We start from the raw sequence: 14,492 nt of genomic DNA, 5'->3' as shown, positions 1-14,492 counted from the left end.
GCGTCTGATGTTCTACTAATGAGCCTGTGGATGAAAGATTTCTCGTCACATGCGTCCCTGCGTCTCAGTTGCCTATGAGGGCAATTAAAAACGTCTTTTCAACAGTGAGTGTATGCTGATTAAATCTGATTTAAACTCTCAGCCTACTCTTCGGCAAGTGAGTTTTAAATTTTCGGCCTGTGAATTTGTTTGTTTTTCATTCGCGGTGCAGTCTTTGTGTGTGTGTGTGTTTTTTTTTTCATTTGAATGTTTTTGTTTTACTTCAGCACTTTTTCTAAAAAGCCGGCGTCCATATGAAACATGCTTGAGCTTGTTAAACAGACTTTGAATCTGCACAATTTACCAGCAGTGATTGAATCAGGAAACCATGGCAACCAGTCGCTGAGAAGGGGAATTGGTATTCATATAGGAATGTGTTTGAGTGCTCTTCAAGACATTTGTATTGCATTGTACTGTAACAGTGGATAAGACTGACCCATCACCCCTAGAATATCATGCAGGAACTGGGATGGTGTTATTTTCTTTCCCCTGAAGCGGATGATTATCAAGAACTTGGTGCCACTCCAAACTTTTCATATATTATCTTAATTGAAACGTTCCACCTGCCTCCTGCCAGCGGTTGACTCAGGCCTCCAAAACAAACGGATAGCAATAAACCAGTGTCTTGTGATGGTTGGAAGGAGAGTGTGGAACATGTGTCCTAGCAGGCTCTCCCTTCCCTGCCTCTAAATCATTGTGTGCGGGTTCTTCAAATGGAAAAGGGAAGGGCGGGTGCTGCTAACTCCGTCTGCTGAGTTCAGGCTCCTACTGAAGTTTGTTTCCTTCCTTTTGGATGCTCAACAGAGAAACTTTCATTGGGTGAGTATGAGATGTTGGTGATATCTTTGAAGATGTAGGATTAGTTCCAAATAAATGCCTTGTTATATGTTTATGGGGCAACAATCCAATTAGTAAGGCATGAACATAAAAGCAAGCAACATGCTTTAGAGTTATTAAATGCAATGTATGCAATTTATTGCACCCGGCCATGGCTTGATCCTGCCCTGACAGACACAGCTCTTTCCTCTGCCAGAATGTTCTGCTCTGTTTTTCCCTGACACATTGGTCGGTGCTGTTTTATCGCAAAGGAAGAAATCAAAATCTTGACATTCAAAGACGATAAGTTGTTGTCTTTTTAACATTTTATTCTGTCCTATAACATAAATAGCAACTAAAGAACGCAGCACAGAAAAGAAAATAAGACAAACCACCAAAATATAGAAGGGCACTCAGAGAGTGTACACCGCAGCTAAGGTGAGCGTTACCAAACCCGAGGTGGAAAAAAATGCAATTTTGCACTTTGTTAAATGGATCTGCATGAAAATTTCAGGGCATTCGCACATCCTTCTTCTCTTCTTAGTGATCGTTGGATACTAAAAACAGACAAACACCACCAAAAACGTGACCCCTTCAGCCGGTATCTCTTCACTTTGCAGGCAGCTCGATTCAAACGTACAAACACAGGAGCTGCATGTAAACTGCACATGAATCAACATACACCACCACCTACATCCTTAAGAGTGTGTTCACGAGCGACAGGGAAGTGTGAACGTTCCAACCTCAGGGGGAGGGAGAACACACTGAGCTCCTGTTGAACTCTGTATATTTGACTAAGAAAGAGGGTTGTTTTTGAGAGCTTTAACATCATGCATGGAGGCGTTTTGTGGCGAGAAAAATCCGAGCCCTAACAGTTTCTTTATTGTTAATTTATGCTATTCTCTTGAGCGCAAATGATTGAGATGACAAATGCTTTTCCAGTTTTGGTCTAGCAAGCTTACGTGACTATTCACCTTCGAGGCTTTATTTCATTTCACATGTATGGATGACAGCATAGTTTATTGTCTTTTTAAAAATTGTTTTTGTTTCCTGACAGCAGAAATCAAACTGATTTTCTGGGGGGGCCACGTCGCCTGTTTGTTGTTGTGATGCGAACGTTCTTCGAATGGAAAATGGGACTTTTACAGCTGAGAACTGTCCCACTTCTCAGCTGCATGAACACACCACGTCTTGTTACACGCCGCTCTTATCTGTGACTGAAATATTGCTACAGACTCTTATCTTATTCGTTTTTTTTTATCATATTTATTGAGTGTTCCGTGTTCTGAATGTACACCGCGACCGCAGTTCAATTCAGTGCAATATGGTGGCCACCGTATAACAGTAATTACCTGTGAAAACCCCCAAATGTACCCATGCATCGGTCATAATTTAGCACTTTATGGAGGACACTGTGTCACTTCAAAAGAGCAGGAATGAGACCACAGAGGTACCGGTGACATTTTAAACCACGCTGTGGGGTTATGAAATAATAAAAATACAGATTTAATCAGCATATTTTAGGTCATATAATACCTAAGTAAAGCTCGCCTCCCGACTTCATAAAAAAATCAAATCCACCTGATTTTATCTTTAATATTTGACGACCGTGAATGCGAGAGGGGGAAAAAAAAAAAAGGATTTAATATTTTCTCACAACATGTGCTCTCAGGGTACAGCAGTTTGCTTTATGAAAACAGGAAATTCACTGCTAATAAAATGGCTTGAAGAGATGAGATCAGAGGATTCTCATATATTTATACATTTCTTAAGTATATTTACTTTCTTTATGTGCACCCCTATCTTTGGTATGCTTTCAACTGGGTTTTATCATTTCCCCAAAACCTTTATGATCAAATTATATCCCAACAGCCCTTTTTTTTTTTGTCATCATACACGAAAGGATCCTAAATTTCAAAATAAGCCTCACACTTCCTGGATCAAACCAATAGAGGGTAGTACAGTTGCCTCACATATGGACCCCTCAAAGTTGAATCATAAAAATCTGATATCTAAACCACCTAAAATAAGGTAAAGATTCATGTTAAAAGTTTTGATCTTAAATGTCATCTGCTCCCGTCCTCACTCCCCTCTATCCGTCTTCATCTGCTTTCTCCACAAGCCTGTTCATCTCTTTACATTTTTCTTCTCCCTCCTTCACTCTCTACCCTAAGAAGTTCTGCTCTACATTTGCAACCGGGCTTAGTCGTGTTCAAGGTTTGGAGAAGCAGCAGTTGTTCATCCATCTAATCGAGCGGTCTATTGTATTGTGCTGCTTTCAGTGCCAACCAAGATGTTAGGGGAGGTAGAGAGGGAATGACACCGGGTGGAGGTGCCTTTAGAGATAAGTTACTTTAAAAAAATAAAGACCTTTACGGCTTGAACTCCAGAAGAGGCACCTTCACTCCGCCTGAATTTAATAGCGAGCAATATGGGACGTGGGCGGTCTCATAAGGGACATATTTATTTGGCCCCCCAAAAAAAGGGACAGTTGGCAACTCAAGCCTCACGTCATGAAGGCCCTGGGCTTGAATCAGGTTCTTTGTGAGTTTCCTCCAGGTGCTCCATTTCCCTCCGGCATCAAAAACATGTACACACCGTCGCTGCTGACCAGCACACTGACTGAAGATCTAGAGTTGGTTCCCCCGAGCACCTCACGTGCTCTGCAGATTATGTGTTAGATGCAGAGAACAAATTTCTTTGTGTTGATCTACAACAACGATAAAAGCTATGAACACAAGAAAACGCTAACAGCAGGCATGTTAGCACTGTCAGTAATATTCAGCACTGAGGTCTTGTGCTCTAGGGGGAGTAGAGAAGACGGGCGGATGGATGCAGCGTCAGCAGTAAAGCCCGTCTTGTGTCTGCTGTGGTGAAGAAGGAATCTCCATTTACCAGATGGTTTGTGTTCCAGCCCTTATATTTGCTTTGGTAAGTAACTGAACGTATGATATTACAGATACAAATGAGTTTCCTGGGGTGCTCGTGCGTGTTGATAAGGTGGAGCTGCTGCTTCTTTGCATTCCAGCACCTCTAGAACTCCTGAGCTTCAAAGTGGTATTGTGAGACGGGACAGACTGGCGCTAAAGTGCAAATATGACAACAAAGTGGAAGATGAAAAAGTGTTTTCAAAAGCATCAGAAAGCACCGTGAAGCTCATTTAACGGTGAATTATAAGGATTTCTTCCTCTGCTGGGAAGAATTAGAAACATAGCACTTCAAATACAAGACCAACATCAGCTGCTGAGAGTTCTTCAGCTGTGGGACAAAACTCTGGCACTGAGCATCACCGCCTGCAGGGAAAATAAATTTGTAATGCAAAAAAAAAAAGAAAAAAATTGAAAATATCACTCACCCTACCACATGATCCAAGTGGGAGGACATCCACTGACCCCATCTGGTGCTTCCAACAGCTGTTGGACCCACTGTGGAGAGAACTGGATCAACAAATCTCCTCAAGTCTTGTCCTCAATGACAAGATATCAGAAGTTTCAGTTGCAACACGGTCCAAGCCAAGTAACAGGGATGCTCCCACATGAAGTTATGTGTATGGTGGTGGGACACTTATTCACAAGCTTGAGCAGACACACTATAAATCTACTTGACATTTTCTCTTCCTGTCTTCGAGGATAAATACTCTCCTGGTGGGATTTGACCAGGATGACTCTCTATTTAGCAGAGAAGTCGGCGAGCTTCACCCAAGCTAACTCTCGTCTCTCGGTTATCAGCTTGCAGCAGAGAATATCCACCGAGGGACTCGAAATGATCTGTGATGTAATGAGGATAAAAGAAATGGTCGTACACAAGGTTGTGTTGATGAGTGCACGAAAAGGTCAAAACAAAATAATTCATGTTCTTGCCTCTAACTGGAAGCAAGAACATGAATTATTTTCATTAATAACTTCCAATTCATTAAATTATCATTTGCAGTAAATACCAAGGAAATCATTCCCTCTCTTTTGATGGTGTTTTGAGCAAATGCAGGCTTTTGCCATATAGTGATTTTCTTGAACCTTTGTAAGAATTTGGACAGATCAAGGATCATTACTAATCTAGCTTGTAACCACAGGTTTTCCTATGGGAGGGGTAGGGTGGAGTGAGGTGAGGTGAGGTGAGGTGAGGTGAGGGGTTACAACTTCGCCACGGACAGATCCCACTAAATGATCCATGGAAGAATCAGAAGCAAAACAAACAAGTATTACCATGTTTTGACTTAGTCTGCCGCAGTGTAGTCAGTGTTGTCAAAACTGTCGGAGAACGCAACCTATTAAAAGACATTCAGCCTTTAACCACAATGATGTTTTACATTTATAGATTGTTACATTTCAAGACTTCTTCAACACAGACGAAGGTTCAGCAGTGATCATGGGAGTCGTGGCAGAGTGGAAAACTGATTTATTGTTGGGTTTTTTTTATCAGAGAGACATAAAATTTGTTTATTTTCTCATTGACATCCGACAAAAAAAAAAAAAAAAAAAAATCCCCTAAGATATGAAAAGCAGTTTTACCTAGCGACGCAAAGCTTAAAGAGTATTACGTGGACTTGTTTGACTTGAATGTGCAGGAAGTTAATTTATGAGTAAAAGTTACACACTGTAGCTTTAAGGTTTGAATAGATTTTGCATTGATTGGAATCAAGGAAACGCCGCGGCCTGAGTAGTTGTGGTTGTAGGTTCCATCCACCACTCCAACTTGCCTCCTATAAAGACGTTCTTGATTCTTCATCATATTCCAGTCTTTCTTCAAACTTGTGTATACGTAGCATTGTTGTAGAAAATGTGTCCATTGTATACGGCTTGCAGGCAGCCACAGATATACAAAAGGCCCACATTTTGTTCAGGTGACTGAAACAACTTGAAACTGCCTGATTCAGACAAAGGAGGATGATAAGTAAGATATTGAAAATACACTTTTTAACCCTGGATCGTTGTCTAGTAGGGTCTTCGGACAAAAATGAAGAGCCGTATTGCTTTGTGCAGTAAAAGGCAGTCCTGACTTATTCTATAACGTCCTCCAAATGTGCTGAACAACAAATTTATGATCACTGTCATTGTAAGTGATGACAGATTCTGTACGTTTTTAGCCTTGAGGGGGAGACTCGGCAGTGAAACATGTCATCAGGGGAACGCGCTTGTGATTTTAAGACCCGGTAAACGATTTGAAAGCTGCACATCCTGATCCAGCGTTGTCCAATTAGCCCTAAACAGAGAATGGACGGAAGCAAGAGCAGCGTCTGATGGGTTACGACCCCCTGGAGACAAGCTGACCTATGAGACCACTTCACCAACTCCTGGTTTTATTGAGGCAGATTTATAAGTGTTTTCATTCAGCCTTTCAGATTCCCCTTTCACTTCTTTCACTCTGCTTTTCCTACTGCTGCTTGGCAGTATAAAAAAGGCTAATATTGACTTTAGTGATGTGTTTTTGTTTGGCATGGGAAGGCTTTAGGCTCTGGCTGGTGCTGGCCTCTTTGAGTGGCTTACCAGAGGGGCCTGGCAGTTAGCCAGCATGTATAGCAGCTAATAATGGACTCTGCTATACTGCTCTGCTCATCAGAGAGGTGGGAGTTGACAGAAGAAGCTATACTGCTGCAAGCTGCTGTAGTTCTGTACATGCATGTCTCTGCAATATCAATGATACTTGAGTTATAATGTTATTCTTTGTGCGATCTGTGAAAGTTGAGGATAAGTTTAACAGATTAATAAAGCATTTAACCTGGCTACAGGTTTCCTGAAGCCTCAGCAAAGTCTGCAGGGAAACAGCTCTATGAAGAAATGTACACATGCTTTATCTTCTTTGGCAGGAAGCAGCCTTCGGTATTGAGAAATAAGAAAAATATGGATCACAATCGAGGAGCAAGGATCAATGGGACCACTGCCAAAATATTTCATGAGCTATTCCATCAACAGGAATGGAGGCATGCTCCACATAGTGGAGCACAAATCCACACCCGCCTTGACAAATCGTTTACTCATGAATGCACAAAACTATCTGAGAGACAAATAAGATCCACCCATCAGTGAAATTCAACAAATAAGTGTTGTTTGTCAGGCTGCAGCAGGGTGTTCCCTCTCTGCACGGGTTACGTAACGCAGATGAAAGTTGTTCATTAGAGTTAATTTCCCCTGAGACAGTCCTGTGGATAGTTTGTTAATTACAGATGTTGCTCTGGTGATTGTGTCATTATCAGCCTTTTTATCCCCCCCCCCAAAAAAAAATTTCTAATTTTTGACCTGTTGTGTCAAAAATCCTAACATGCTTTTTGTTTAAAAAGAAGATATAAAACTGCTCAAAGCTCGCAATGCAGTTTAAAGAGTTAATCTTCCTTTCGTAGTGATTATGTTATTTGGAGGGATAGTTTGAGACATTTGAATTGGGTTGTAGTCTCATTTTGGTCTTTGGTGGACTGTGTATAGACCTACTGGTACTTCCCACATCCTACTAAGTCCCTATAAACTACTTTATTCGGGGTCATTGATCATGATGTCAGCAGACGTGAGCGGAGCAGCACAAGACATTGAGCGACTGTGTTCAGTACACACGTACTTGGCCCGGTAGCCTTGCACTGTGCTGAAGCAAGATTATCCTCCTCCCCACTCTCCTGCTGGCCTTCACTCACGTTGCTCCTGGCCAGAGCTGACCTGCTTACATCATCACCAAGCTGTACTTGAAGCCTGATGTTTGGTCGGGATTTTTGCAAATTACACCACAGGAACAGGACGGGATGGGGGTGAAAAGCCTTTTGCATGTCAGGCTGTATAGTGCACATTGTAACTAGAGGTATCAAGTTTTTACACTAAAATGGAGCTCCACCACTCAGTTTAACAGTGAGTGAAGCACCAAAAAAGTATTCTCATGATCTCATCTCACAATAGGAGTGACTGAAACACACTCATCTGCAGTTCACATTCAATGGATATTCAAACTACATGGGGCCTAAAGTCAACCTCCCCTAAACATTCCAGGGCCAGGGAGGCGTACCATGCCTGGCCGTGGTGTGGAGTGTTCACACGATTCAAACGAACCAGATTTTTTGGGTGAAGCTTGCTTAAGCTAAGGCCCTGTTTACACGACAATGCTCGAAGGTGAAAATGACAAAATATTTTTTATCGGATGTGCTTTTCGTTTAAATGGCGAAAGCATTTTGGGGGCTTGAAAACGCTAAACTGGAACCACCCAACAGAGTGGAAAACTTACCAACGATCCACGTCGCGTTCCCGTCTGGACTGCTAAAGACGCAGAAGTCTGCTCAGACCTGCTCACGTCGTGCACACGTTTACGTCACACACAACTCATCCTGTTTTAAATGTTGGGTTCCTCTGGGTCCGCCTCCAGCCTAGAACCTGCTGATGACATATCACAACACGTTCTAACAGCAACAGAGAACCTCATGAGCATCACATGAGGTGACTGATGATGGATCAGCCATGTTTTGGTTTTGCATTTCGCGCTATTAGGGAGAGAGGAAAAGTAGAAGAAAGGTTCTACGCAGGCGCGCTCACATGGTGGGGTTGTGTGGCAGTGCATCACCTACCCACCTGGTGCGCATACAAAATCCAACTCCACACACTTTTGTGTCTCTGTATGCACACAGATTTCCTCCCGAAAACGCTTGACTAAACGTGGAATAAAAAGTGAGGACGCGACGCCACTTTTGCATTTCTGTTCAGATCGTTTTCGTGTAACTGCTGCCTGAGTCAGGCTGGCCAGATCATTTTCTGGTGCTACCTCAACAAGCTCCTTGCTGCAGCTGTGGCGCTAGTGTTAGCCTGCATGCAAAACTGATTCATGCTTTGTCTGACTCAGGTGTTCAGGCCCACATTAATGGCAATGGTGCTGTTTCACATTAGCATTACTGAGCTGCAAACAGACATAAAAAGAGAAAGCAACAATCAACAGCTCAAAAACATTACGTGAAATGTAGAGAAATGTTGTACCTTAGATTAAATATATTCTATCTTTTCGTAACTTTTATTCACTTTCGAAATTCTGAGTGTAATTGTTGGGTTTTGCTGATGCATTCTCTTAATACGTGAATAAGGGGCGCACTGTCACATTTTTTTCCATTGGTTAGAGCCGTCTTATTTAATCTGTCCTAAAAACAGAAGTTTCAAAACAACAAGTCCCAACAAGTGTGTGCAGAACAATTTCTTGGCTGAGACCAGGAGCTTCACATTCATCTGTGCTGGTTGCCTGGAAACGCGTCCAGGCCAAGAAATAGAAACATCCTAACGAGAGAAAAAAAATTGCATATTGTTTTTGCAGTGGATTAAACAAACAGGATATTAATGATGTTTGTAATGGTTTTAATAACAGGAGAATGAGATTACCTGTTTGCCCTAGTTTCCATTTTTAAGAAAGGCTCTTACAGAAGTCATATTAAAAGCAAATATGTGTATTCCTTCCAAAAGTTCATGTATTCCTTCAGATCAATTTAATGCAATTACTGGAATACTCTTAAATGATATAATTATTTAGAGTGATTCAAATACATTTTTTTTCCTTTCAAAGAAAGGAATTAGATGACAAGATCGATATCACTTTCATGCTCTGTTTACACGTGCGGCCTGATGGATGAACGTCTGAAGACAAACTCCATGTTCCGATGTGTTTGCAGCTCACAAACAACAAGAGGATATACATGCTGGGACAATCTGAAACTATCTTGCATGTTATCTGCCGTTGTCATGACAGTCACTAAATTTTACTCATGCATTCCTGTGGTATTAAGACACTCATGGATCCCTGGCAGGAATTTCCCCTGGCCCGTTGTCTGTTTTTTCTGCTGCCTCCCAGCCCTGCCTCTGGAGGTGAAGGAAAGTTCAGCCACACCAAATCTGGAATCTGAAAGAGCATCTTTATTTTTCACATGCATTGCGTTCCTGTGCACTGGTATCGGAGGCTGCGGTGGGTAAGAATAGTATCTTACTTTGAAATTTACACACTTGCAATCTTTGCATACTTTTAGCTGAGTGTGTGTGTGTGTGTGGGGGGTGTGGGTGTGTGAAGCAGGGTCGCATTACAATGCACCTATAATTGTAGAATTACTACATTAGGAAAAACACAGACAAGGAACTTATTATCCAAGGAAACAAGGAGTCATCGTCCCTCTGGTCTGTGCTGGTAACTGTTTGGACATTAGGGCCCACTTGTCATCGTGCCACTTGAGCTGTGTACCGAGGGAGATTTAAAGAGGAGCAGGGTAATTGTACTCTATAATTGATATCACCTTGACTCCATGAGGTCCTGTGAAATATCCCATAAGGGTTTGGCTACACAGGCTAGTGATGGCAACGAACAGCAGGATGGAGGTTGTAAGGTTGTAGTTTTCCTCCTCAGTCATTCCTGAAACGCAGAGGTACATATCATATCCAGATGTTTGTGAATGATATAGTGGACATGCTGTGATATCGTCCCTCACTGGCCCAAAGCAATATTAAAAAGTGAATCTTTCAAAGAACCATTTTGGGGGGGGGGGGTTTGCTCGTTGTCTATCCTCCCCAGAGCCAGAAAAGAAGACAGATCCCCTTTTCTCTTCTGTGTGTGCATTAGAGAGCTGAGACTGACACAGACCAGCTGACTGCTAGTTAGCTTAGCACAATGATTGGTAATGAATTGTCAGCTTAGCATATATCATCCTTCAAAACAGTTCCTGCTTGTGTTAATATAACAAGGGTTGTGCATGACATTCGCTGTCAAATAAGTTAAAATAGTGAGACATTCTTATGTTGGAATCAATCAGAACTACTTTCCTGACTTAGTGTGGTGATTTAATGCAGTGACTCAAAGTTTCAGCCACTCAAGTGTTTGTTGACGACGAGAAGAGTGGCTGCAAATAATTATGGCTGTCTTTGTTAGAGGAGATAAGGATGATTACTTCTGGCCAAAAAAAAAATCATGAACCCGACCTATTTTCATGATGCCTGATGAATTATTCTAACACTTACAATCCACCATGATTGATTGCGCTAAGCTAACTAGCGGTCTCTGTGCGTCTCATAAGCCCACTGCGCTCACAGAGGAGAGAAGGATTCTTATTTGGTGGAGGGAAGGTTGGCAAATAAGCATGTTTTCCCCAAAAAGTTGGCGTGTTCCTTTAAATATGACGAGGCAAATGTTGGAAATCAATACACACATGCAGCTTTTACAACTATACATTTCACATTTGAAATGCTTTCTGAGTTATGACTCTCTCTTGACTGGGCTGGTGTTCTTTTATTTATGACTTCAACCCACAACAGAGCCTGATTTGATTTATTTGCACGCTTCTGCTTCTATTTCACAAGTCAGAATTGTGTCCCAGCAGAGCGACATCACTCCACGACACAACTTTCATCACCACAGCCTTCAAGTTGAGACATTTATAGCCACTATTGTCACCTCATGGCTCAACGGTGACCCCGGAGCTGGAAGGCAACACTGTAGCACAAAAAAATGTTAACAGGCAAACGTTAACAGGGACAAATATGTGATTGCTTTTGGACTGCACTGCATGGCTGATACTCCCTCTCAGTGGCAGCTATGTCAAGACTCCCTGACAGAGTAAGAAATGAAGTAATTCTGAAGACCACTGTTGCTGCAGTGGAGCCTTATTCCTGAACCCAATCTGTCAACATCCTTATCGCTCCCTCATCACACTGACACACTCCCATCAATCATTTGGCACCAAATGTGAGGGCCAAACGAAGTTAAAGACACTTTGCAGAAAGGTGAAAGTGGTTACTCTCGGCGGACAAGTTTCCCCCAAGAATGCTCTGAAACCCACCCATTCTAGGTATTCATCTTTACTTCGAAGCTGTGCTTTAGCCGCTGGTAATTGTTATGTGCTTCTCTTTTACACTTAAAGCAATACTTTACCCAAAAAGTGGCCAAACCCGTCTAATTCAGAGCTACAGTGAATGAACGAAACAGAGGGGTTATAGTTTGCTTGGGTTACTTTTGTTTTTGTCGTTTAGCTCAGAGCTGCAATTTCGCTAAAAAACCAAGGGCAACTAATGACTAACAACCGCAAAACTATAATCTGGTATAATCCGTGTTTTCATTATCCAGCCGTATGCCCAGTGATCTACCAATATTTGATCTAAGCTTTAAGCAAACCCCAGCTTAAACTACAACTTGTGATGAGAATTTTCAAGATAAGAAGATGCTCTCTGCCATTTGAGAAGAGGCAGGTCATGGGAATCAGACCGGGGAAGAGTACACTTAAGTACACATGACTGATGCTAATGGAAGAGCAGAGTTGATAATGTTACTCAGGCTTGTACGTCATGAACACCTTCACCCTTTTCTGGAGGCTACAACCCAATTTCTTGAACTCATCACAAGCCTGAATGAAACAGGGGAGCATAAATCTCAAGATCCAACTATCAATCTAGATGTCTGCCCTTGTGAGAAATTTTAAAGTACGTTGCCACATGTTGTCACCTGCTGGCATGACTTGCACATTTCCAGACTGACACGGACGAGTGCACACAGGAATCTAGCGTGCACATCTGAGAAAATCAAGTCTTGATTCCTGTAGAATTTGAAAGAAAAGAGGGTGAGTCTTTGAGATGTATATGTCTGTGTTTCCATTACAAGGCCACCTACTCAGCCCTTCTCAGACATAATCCTCATAGCAGGAGAAGCCGGAGGAGGGGAAGAGTCTAGTGAGAATGAGAGGAAAGTGCTGGAAATTTTTAATTAAGGAAGTGGATTAAAGACTGAAAATAATTACACTGTAAGAGGACTGTGGGGGATGTGAAATATTCCAAAGGGCACCTGCTTGTGTTTGTAGGTGACCTGCGTGTTTGTATGTGTGTATGTTTCTACTCCCCTTGTGTGTGTGTCCTCTCTGCAGCCGGGTGTGGATCAGGTTCGCCGCATGTGTGGACCCTCTCTGGTGGGCCGGGGTGATGGATGAGGCCTGGAAGCTGTGGAGCTGCGGTCTGAGCAGCTACCAGACAGTTAAAGATGACGGATACTTCTTGGTCATGTGCAGATAAGTTTTGGGTGTGAATGAGTGACGGGATACTGATGGCCACTGCGCTTTAGGTGTTATTCTAGCATTATTGATTACAAGGTGACAAGCATGTGAAGGAAAGCTATTTAATATCGTAGCGGGGAAACACACACCTACGCATGCCTCCTCCCTTAAATGTGTGTTTTTGCTAACCCCCCCCCCCCCTCACACACACACACACACACACTTCTCCTATAGAATTACAGCAGCGAAGCTCAAAGCACATCTATAACCCCAGTTTAGGTTGCAGCCTTTAGTTTTGGCATTTCGACCTCAATGAAAATGTTCATCCATCAGTCTACGACACACAGGTATACAAAACACACCGAAACCCTCAAACAAAAGTAGGTTTGGATGAAGGTTTGGTATTTCTGGATGAAGTGGAACAATAGATCTTTGTTTTAGTGCTGGTGAAGAATATTTGGTAACACTTCAGGAGAAAATGAGGGAATCCGATCTGGAGCCGAATAAAGGTTTCAATGTCAAATCTTTATTTGGGCAAATTTCAAACAAATTCCAGCATCTTATTTTGGCTCTTTAAGCTCTGAGAGAAGAAAATCAAAAGTACTCAAAGTGAAAGTGCACAAAAATGACACATTTCCTGTGTAATGTCTCTTTCCGTCATATTTTCCTTTCCTTTTTCTTCCTCCCACTTTTCATGAAGGTTGTTTCCAGTGAAATAGGATCACCAACTTGTGATTGTGTTCCTCCATCAATAATTCCCAGAAAAATGATTTTGCAAAACATGAGGATGTTGTAGCGAGGCATTTTTCCCTGTTCGACTTTGAGTTATGGCTAAAATCTTGTGAGTGACCTTTGGTGACCTTTGACCACCAAAATCAAATTCGTTCTTCTCATAAAACCAATTCCTAGGATGTACAGGTAGCGCTCACCATTTTGAAAATAGACGGAGCCTCAGATTCATCAATCGATTTTGTCCATCAAAAATCGGTTGATGAGTAACTCTTACATCCTCAGATGAGGTTTTCTAAAGTATTTTTTGGGTGATGTTCTCCACAGGGAGGAGTTTCCTTTCTGGGAAGGAGCGTCAAAATCTTCCATTGCAACACTGAGCTAATCAGTTCATCTTTTAGTCCAAGTGGAAATTAATGCCAAGTTTGAAACCATTCTCTCAAAGCTGTAACTGACGTTCTTGCAGCAGATGGCCAGATAACCTGCAAACAAAAGACATCGCCTCTCCACAGTTCATGTAATGCTTCCATTTCATTTTGCTTTCCCTCCAAAATTCAGATCAAGCCCCTGTTACACTGGAAGCTCAATGCCGTCATTCAGTTTCATGTTCATGTCCAGTACAACTTTATGCATCTGCGTTCATTTTTCTTAAATCTCAGTTCAAATAGAAGCAGCCACATTTTAGAGAATGACTGTCAAACCCTCATGCATGTGGAGAGTCTGCTCTTAGCCACCTTCGGATATACGCTCTTCTGTAATGGTGCTGTGGGCGATGTTAATGAACAAGACCTGCACGGTTGAGTTAATCCTGCAGCTCTCTGCCTAAAAACCTTTGTTTCTGAACAATGAAATAGCTGCAGCTGTGACAACAATGATGACCAAAGGCAAATAAAACTGGTAATTGATACAGCAGGGAGACTCAACACCAGCACAGGGGTGAAAA

The sequence above is a fragment of the Aulostomus chinensis genome, chromosome 12, assembly GCF_037954235.1.
Source record: "Aulostomus chinensis isolate RoL2024-O1b breed Wild chromosome 12, RoL_Achi_v1.0, whole genome shotgun sequence".
Taxonomy (NCBI): domain Eukaryota; kingdom Metazoa; phylum Chordata; class Actinopteri; order Syngnathiformes; family Aulostomidae; genus Aulostomus; species Aulostomus chinensis.
Note: the sequence above shows the minus strand (reverse complement) of the source record.